Source organism: Tachypleus tridentatus, unplaced genomic scaffold (assembly GCF_004210375.1).
Source record: "Tachypleus tridentatus isolate NWPU-2018 unplaced genomic scaffold, ASM421037v1 tig00036981_pilon, whole genome shotgun sequence".
NCBI lineage: Eukaryota > Metazoa > Arthropoda > Merostomata > Xiphosura > Limulidae > Tachypleus > Tachypleus tridentatus.
In genome coordinates this window covers 3,118-12,361 of record NW_027467867.1, presented here as the reverse complement: position 1 = coordinate 12,361, position 9,244 = coordinate 3,118, and the positions used below count along the sequence as shown (strand labels likewise).

Sequence of the window (9,244 nt, the reverse complement as noted above, 5' to 3'; positions counted from 1 at the left end):
GAAATTCACAAAATCTCATTGCACGTACTGCTTACTTCGCATATTATAATAAAACATATTCTTTAGATCTATTCCAAGTTGCTTTGTGTCTCTGTGTAAGAAAATTCATATTCGTAGTCAGGTTTTAATTCCTGTCTCGTGTAAAATATACTAAAAAATGAACTAGCAAAACACTTCGTTTCAGTCAGAGCTTTAAAGTTGGGAAGATATCAAATGTATTTTAGTTTATCTAGAGTTTTCTCATTAAATTATTATAAAGACATATTTCTACCAAACAGATTATGTCCCTCAAATTTTTATATGAAAAGATGAAATGAATACAAACAAAGTATATCCATATTCACAACTTACAGCCATGATTTCTCTTAACATGTATCCACAAGGGCAGTTGATGTTGTTTTGTGATGCCAAATAAACTAAATAAAAAATTAAATAAAATTGTAAAAAGTATCAACATAACCATCTTCATAAAAATATTTAAGAAGGTGTTTTATTTGTGTTTGCGCAGGAAGTTTTTATTACGATAGGTAAAATTCTCCCTTTTTTTTCTGTTTAAGTATAAATTTACTTTTAAATCCAAGTAATGTTTACAAATCTAAATGATCAATTAGTTAAATGTATTGAGTTGGAATGTTTAAATCACATCACCACTGAATAACATTTATCAGTCTCATCTCTTCTTTATATCTACGGTCAACATCTTTGATTAATTTGATTTCCATCCAAATTAATACAAAAGACTAGATACTATGTCTAAGAATTATGAAAAACATTTCAATAGGGTAACTTGGTCCGGCATGGCCAAGTGTGTTAAAACGTTTGACTCGTAATCCGAGGGTCGCGGGTTCGAATCTCGGTCGCACCAAACATGCTCGCTCTCCCAGCCATGAGTGCGTTATAAGGTGGCGGTCAATCCCACTATTCGTTGGTAAAGGAGTAGCCCAAGAGTTGGCGGTGGGTGGTGATGACTAACTGCTTTCCCTCTAGTATTACACTGCTAAATTAGGGACGGCTAGCGCAGATAGACCTCGAGTAGCTTTGCGCGAAATTCAAAGACGAAAACAAACTTATATCTGCTTTATACTCACGGCCAACATCTTTGATTAATTTGAATATTTTCATCCAAATTGACACAAAAGACTAAAAACCATGTCTAAAAGGATTATGAAAAACATGTCGACAGAAGTAACTTTGAACTTCTGTTATAAAATAGCTGTGTTTGTTTGTCTTGAAGCGAAAAGATACAACACTTTTATTCATGCTCACATAATTCAGTAACCCATAACATACTGGAGGAAGAGGAACTCAAACTGTACTTAATTTCAATTAAAGTGTTAATACCAATACCAGCCGACTTTTGAATACATTTTTCTCAAGTGAGTTTTCCTCATCATGAATCAGTACAACGATTTCTTGCTGGTTTCATTTCCATAAATTTTCTAAATGTCCCCTATCAAGAACTCGTACAACCCAAATTAAAGGACATCTGTATTAGTTTTATATTATGATTTTATTTCCTACAGATACAATCGTTCCGCTTTAGCTTCTGCAATCGTAATTAACAGAAGCAGTGACTGAGGGTTTTCGGTTGGAAACAAGTTGTGTAAAGGAACTGCTGTATTATTTCGTTTCTGGATATAATAGTACATGTTTTCACATTTTAAGAGATAAAATAAATTTTCATACATTTGGGTTGGGTTTGACAGCAAATATAATTAAGCAAAAATAATAATTTTTAATGTTAATTCCATTATAATATCTTACTTCTCTTTTTATAAGACGAAATATCAATATTTTTTAGGCTTCTTGTTCTTCACTAACTTTCCGAAATTCTTTTCTCTACGTTTAACGTTGCTAAGATACTCTGTAGTATAATCAGTATTGACGTCATTACTTGAAAGTCATTGTTAAATTCTACTAAGTAGATGTCCAATCACAGCCGTAGAAAATATGCAGGTGACAATACACATATGTTATTTTTTTAATGAGTGTTTTCCCACAAGATATTAAAAGAAAAAATTGGATAAATATTAACAAAGAATTGGGAGTTCGAATTTACCCGTTACATAACATGCTCGCTCTTTTATCCTTACTAGTGTGTATTCTTTCATTCAAAAGGACGTCATAAAGTTATTAGCCGCTCAAGAGTACGAGTCAAGTACTTTAAGTCCCAAGATATACCAGGTCGCTACGTACTAAAGAAAATTAGTGACGAAGGTATACGATTTTATGTAGAACTTATATAATTGGAGAAGTTAGAGGCAATGAAAAGAATTGTAGATTATGTGAAATGGAAGCAGTAGTCAGAAGATAAATAATTTATTAATATGAAAGGGATATATCATATGACAGTGACTTTCAGGATGATAGAAAGAGTGCTATTAGTATTAGAGTAAAAAATAATGAATTTTCTTGTTATGAACCTATTATGTTGACAAACAAATTTCAGAATTTGGATTCTGCATATGAACTGTTGGAGAAAATGAAAACAAAAGGATCAGAGAAGGATATGGAAGTTGTAGGTGATTTATCGACAAGATATATGGTTAGAATAATCTGTTGGTAAATGAGGACAAAATAATTAGATTATGCTATGTGGGAGAACAGGTGGAGAGTATAACCAAGAATTAACTGTGTAAATGAAGTTATAAGTAGGTCACTAGGGTTAAATGTTAGGTTTAGGTTTCAGTAAGTAAACTGTAAGGATGAGCAGACTGACTGGACTTGTATCGATCAAGTTCATCGGAAGAAGGAGCTCTTGGAATGGGTGGTTTACATTTAAATACTGTAGCAGCTGGCTTGTTTTCTAAGACTATTAACTCAGCTATAAGGAGGTTTTAAACTAAAACTAAACAGTGGTGAGGGCCAGTGATTTTGAAGCACTGGTATTGGAAATAAATTTGGAAAAATTAGTTTTCAAAGGAGATGTTTGTAAATGATGTCCATAAATTTACAGAAAAAAAAAATTCATTAGGAATTTTGAGTAATTCTTTTAAATTTTAATTCTAAGTTGAAAATTGGTAGACACTTTCAAAAGTTTAAGTTTACTAGGGATTGATTAGACATAACTGTTCTCATCTTTGTTCACAACTAATTATTTTGTGAACATCATTTCATTTTTATGAAACTTTTTTGCTACTGTGTTGTCTTAATGGATTACACTGACTATGTTACGAGTTTTCATTCTTCTTCATGGTTTTCCTTTGTCTGTAAAGAAACAATGTGTGGATGGCGCTTTCACTGAAGCTGCATTTTCCAGAATCTAAAGAGAGAAACATCTTTTCCTTCACAGGGCCTGGAGATCAGAGTCAGTTAAAGACAGTGTGGCCATATCCATTCTTTCCTGCAAGAGTGATGTTATTTTGGAAATAGTTCTGTCTAAAATGAAGATCTATATATATGTTCACATCAAACCTTTTAATTACTTCAAAAGAATATTGAGACTGTAAGTCTTCTGATATGGTATACTTAAGCAGCTTAAACAATTCTTAATTTTTATTTACATTCACTTCTGAATATCCTGAAGTAAATGCGACAGAAAGGACATAAAGCAGGTATGGTTAAGTGTTATCAACTGAGAATTAGTACACTCTCTTATTAGGTATATAATAATGTATATAAATGTGATGTAACATTTTATAAAGTGATACATAATACAGTTATGAATATTGTAAAATATATTTTAAATTTTAATCTCCAATAGCTGTTTACCTATAAGTCGTCATAAAATAAAAGGTTTTGTTCCAAAATATGATACTTACGGTTATTTTTTGTCATTTACAGATTTACTTGTCTTACTGTTCCACGAAAAGACAGTTACTACAATTTCATAAAATACATGCCAATCTAAGATCACTCATAAATTAAGTATAATGAGCTCCCACAGGCACACAAAAAGTTAATTATTCCAGTTAGTTTAAGATCGTAATACTAGCCCATGAACAAAAGTTTGCTCATTTATCAGGTGAAGTATACATTCACAATTCAACAAGTATATTTCATTTGTAACTATTAAAATATGATGAACTTTGTACAATTGGACAAAAGATGTACCTATATTAAAAATTACTTAAGTTTCTATATTTCATATGACTATGCAAACATAGATTAACATTAAAAAAAATTAAAACAAGTGCATAATAATTTAACACTACTAATATACTTTCTATTCTAAGAACCTATATGCAAAAGCAAAAAACACGTTACACCAACCCCACTACATCTGCCATTCCCAGGCACAGTAATTTCATTCAGAACCTAGGTACTGGAATACAAGACTATTTTGATTTCTTCTTTGGTATGTACCCATGAGGGTACAAGGACAGGAGCAACCACAACACTGGTGAATTCATTATAGTTAACCCTCCAAACTGGCCATTAGATAAGAGGTAGTTTCATTGGTCCTCCAGTCATTTCTGAGAAATGTATAAATATGTTGAGAAAACATCTAGGGGAAAGATATTTTAAAATGGTCACCTTGCATAACTTGATAAGTGCAAAAACATCCAGAACTGGAATATTTCTGGTCAATCAACATGTTTAAGCAAGTTCACTGACAATATGGTTAACCTTTCTTAACCTGAATATGACCTGGGAAGGTCAAAACATTGTTCTCTCCTTATCAATAAAAGTATTAATATCCATACCAGTCATACAATATGGCTAAAGTATTGGTAAAAAGTTGTTATTGGTTTTAAAGAGACAGATAAATCTACAAAAAAATCTATCAGTGTGAAGCTGAACTGTGGAGGAAATTATCGCAATGTGACTTGTACATCTGGTGAATCTGTATGGAAAGTGAATGCTGCTGGAAAGTATTGTGTATATACTAAAATGCCTTAAAAAGTTAAGACTTGTGAAATGCTTTAGTGTATTAGATGTAAGTGACCAATCTTAATATGCATTACCATTGGAGACTACTTATAAAACACTAGATGTCTATTTTTGATGACTTGATATTTTGATGTTCACAAACATTTTTTATTGTCTGTCCAGTCCTCTATTAATTTTGAGTAAAATGTGTGCACATTTGTTTTAAACTTCCAGTGAGTAAATAAGTAGGGTATGTAGCAAATAAGTGAATTTTCAACTATGTTATAGCAGAAGACAGGCTTCATAACATAAACAGTTTTGAAATGGTACTATTTGATTTATGAAAACACACACAAGGCTTGACTTATCAGTGTTAATGGTTCAGTATTATCATTGTTAATGAAAATAAAATATAATGTGAAAGTTTGAAACTGTATAGATATTGTGGATAGAGATGAAAACAAGGTATGGTAGTGTTTATAGCAAATCGAGTTTTTAGCACTTGTGCTGCTTTAGCTTGTGAAGTTCCATGGTTTACACCAGTAATAAATGATGTAGGTTTTTCTGTAAATCAGTCTATTCAGTTTTGTTTTTTCTGTGAAGGCTGTGTGATTTTCCTTTATATTATTTCTAAGATTGTTATTCTGTGATTTTAGTATAGGAGTTATCATTTTATTCTATATGGCCAACCTCTGCCTTTGGTCTATGAACATTCTGAAGTTAAATATGAAATGAAGATCAAATTTCATTAATACAATTAAACAACAAATAAAGCATACAATATAGTCAATCAAATGAAAATAAAATTGTATTAAAAGTTTCTTTTATATGCCATTGTTTCATCTCCTGTAGACTTAGGGTTAACAAGATTGTCTTTTGTTTGTGAAGGGGATCTATGAGGCAAGAAAACTGAAAACCATTGCTGTATAGACTTAATTATAAAAACTGAAAAAAGTCTCCTTAAAGTAATACAGATATATTGGCTGTGTTTCTGAAATTTCTTTACTTTTTTGCATATCACTTAGATGTGAATAAATGCAAGCAGTTATACAGCAACTGAATTTCTATATTTGCATAATAATAATAAGTATTAAAGCTTAACAGTGTATTAAACTGTCTGAACAGTGCTCAGTTATGATGCTTAAAACAAAATGTTATGTTTTATCTCTCAGTCATTATTTCTCTTCCCATAGTTGTGTTACCATAAAACAGCCTGTTTGTTGGTATTGATTTATACTTGAATTTGTGCAATATGTTAAAGTTGGTTGAAATATTATAAAAAATAAACAGGTGTCATAGTGATGCTAGTGTGCTTATTAACAAATTCCTTACATGCATTAAGATCTTTAACAAAGTTGGTAAGGAAAATCTGCTGAAAATGTGACTTTCAGGTTTCATTTCCTGCACTTAAACATTTTTTTTTAATGATATTGCATGTCTTATTACACATTATAGAAACAATAATTATACAAGTAGGCTATGAAATGGCTACTGAAAGACATAAATCTATGTAACAGGTTCTTTCTTTTGTAAATTTTATATTTAACTTGTTTCATCAGCAATCCTTCAAAAAATTATGGCTTTGATTATATTGAAAGAATTCCTAAAAGTATTTAGTTCATAAAGTAATTCTGTAAAGGCATAAATGTTTTGTCTGAGGATTCACCAAAATAATATTTTAAAGATGTTTTCATACATGCGTACCTGTACACACAAGGTTTTTACTCTCCAGAATTTCTTTTTCAGTGAAAGTATGACATTAAAGATTACATGGTTTTGGAAATATTTTAAACTAGAAATGTGCAGGGCATAAACTTTGTGGCTTCAAAAGAACAAAGTACTAAGATTAATATTTCATGAATTATTAATTGAAGACTGGACATTTTAGTTTACTATAAAGCTTTAAAACTTAGAATTAAAGAAATTCAAGCACCTTTTGGAAAACAGAGCAACCTTCTTATGAAGTGAAAGGTAAAAGCCAATCATTCAAAGTGTAAAGATTTCATGAATTATCAATCATAATTGTTTAAAATTGCTAAAATATTTTACCAACCATCCGATGACATCATCATCACACGTTTTGCTCTTGAGGAAGAGTGAACAGTTTGTTCGTGTTTGTTTCTGTTTTTTTACATATGACAAAAAATTTGAAAAGCTGAAGAATCTCACGGGGTAAATTTCATAGTAATTCATCCCTTTAAGAATGTACTAATGCTATGATGCTGCTAGCAGAATAAGATATTTAGTCTACAGATAATGAATGATAAAAGGGAATATGGTGCTATCCCTTTATTTAAACTTATATTTTTGTGTCTCTTTGGGAAGATACCAATATTACTGACGAGAGAAATAGGCAAGAAGACTGTCGACTTTACATCTGAAGATCGTTTCGACTGGAACTGTATGTTTGCTTCAGAAATAATCAAACTTATGGTTTCTATTTCGTAAGGAAACATGGATAACTATCAAGTTATAGCAACTGTTTCTTGCTTACTTACTTTACCTGAGCTCTTATTAACCAATATGTTGTTATTTTATTAGTTGTTGTTCATTAACTTGTGATATAACTGTATTTAAACATTAAATTATATTTATTTTTACCAGTAGTTTAACATAATACATTGTTTAAAACCTGTTTTATCGGTTAATGAGAACAGCCAAAAATATAACCATTTACAAGTATTATTGTCAAGCGAAACAGTAACTATCATTTCATATCTGTTCCCTACACGTTTCAACATTTCTTGATCAGTCAACACAAAACTTGATTAAGTGACATAGGATGACTTGAGGAAAGTCATGAAGGGATGGATTGGAACCTGATCTTTTATTTAAATAAACATCAATATATGTGTGCGTCTGTTCCTTATACGTTTCTACATTATTTAATTAATGAGTACCAAACTTCACATAGTGGTACAGTATGGCATGAGGAAGGTCATGAGGGGCCCATCTAATTTGAAGGGGTCAGATCCCCATCTAATTTCATATTTATCATCGGAAAGCAAAATCCCAAGTCAATACAACTTGGCACAGTGACATAGGATGACATGAGGAGGATTGAACCCCATCTACTTTCGTATTGCAAGAGTTCTTGCAAACACTATGTCTTTCTTTTCAGCATGGGTACCTTTATGTATTTTTATTGTTCTTTTAATTTACATTATGTTAAGGGAGAGAACAATTTTCTCTCGTTTGTCACAAACGAATTTTAGTTCACTCGCCCAATAGAAGGGTACTCTTGCTAATATATAGATATAAAAGAAACGGTTCAGTTTGAGGTTTTAGAAATTAATATCATTTATTATATGCTAGATATTCCGATTAAATCGAGACACGTTTCTTGAATAAATCCACACTTTAGTTGAATAAACACTAAACCAGCAACAAAAACACAGAAATAAGTTGACTTTTTTTTTCAAATATTCAAGCAAAGCTACACAACTTATCTGCGCTAGCCGAGAGGGCTAAGTTTCAAAAATTGAAAGTCGTCAGTAAAAGAATACACGTTTCTGAAAAACGTATAGGTACTCATATATGGAACATTTTGTATATCAATTATACAAACTAATTAAAGTAGACCTACTATAAAATCTCAAAGTAAAAACCAATCTTGAAAAAATAAATAGAACTTACACTAGTCTGTAACACTCAACTGATTTTCTTTCTTCGTCCTGAAATATAATTTTATTTATCAAAAAATCGTCCTTTTTTGAATTACAAGTGTAACAGATTTACTGTTATACATTTGATTTAATATATTTTGTTTCACTTTAATGTATGTAGTGAACACTGTTAAATGTGTATTGCTCAAGTCTCGCCTGTTCTCTAAATTTGTAGAAGATTCTCAAGAGTATAACAGGTATAGGTATCTTCGAATATTGTTGCCAGGTGAATTTTCGAGAATCTCGCCTAATAAGCTAGCCATATAACAAGACACAGAGATAGTTTCATAGTCTTAGTTTGCTACAGTCAGTGTACTGTAAGCTTCAGAAGCTATAATTATTAGTCCCTTATTAATCGGAAACCTACAGAATTTTACCAGGAAAATTTATATAATTAGAGCATTAAAACGTTCAACTATAATGAATTAACTTTAGACATTAGTATTTCCAAGAGGATATTTAATATCTTCGTCGTTTAAGAAATCAACTTGTAAACAATGTGAGACTAGCCAAAAATAGACGGTTAGCTAGCTTAAGCGAAATGTAACAATATCAACAGAGAATTAATAAGCTCGCAGTGGACCTTAACCGTCGATAAAATATTCAACTCTGAACTAAATATAAGATTCATTATAATTTATAAGTTTGTAAAACTCTTGTATATAAACAATTATTTGTAATAACCGTTAATATAAATTGTATTTTGTTGTTTGCATATTAAAATGTATGTGTTAAGAAAACAATTGTGTGTATCAAGCTTGTTGGCA

General features: G+C 30.9%; 1 long non-coding RNA gene across 4 annotated transcripts; it reads left to right on the top strand.

Annotated features, from left to right (window-relative positions):
- Window positions 1-1,765: 1,765 nt before the first annotated feature.
- LOC143243722 (uncharacterized) lies at window positions 1,766-6,114 on the top strand. Of its 4 annotated transcripts, none has more exons than XR_013024740.1 (3): window positions 1,766-2,545; window positions 3,293-3,554; window positions 3,784-6,114. It is a non-coding gene; the product is annotated as an uncharacterized LOC143243722 (long non-coding RNA). The 4 variants fall into 4 exon arrangements; XR_013024739.1 differs by having other exon boundaries at window positions 1,768-2,518; XR_013024738.1 differs by having other exon boundaries at window positions 1,768-2,522.
- The last annotated feature ends 3,130 nt before the right edge of the window (window positions 6,115-9,244 follow it).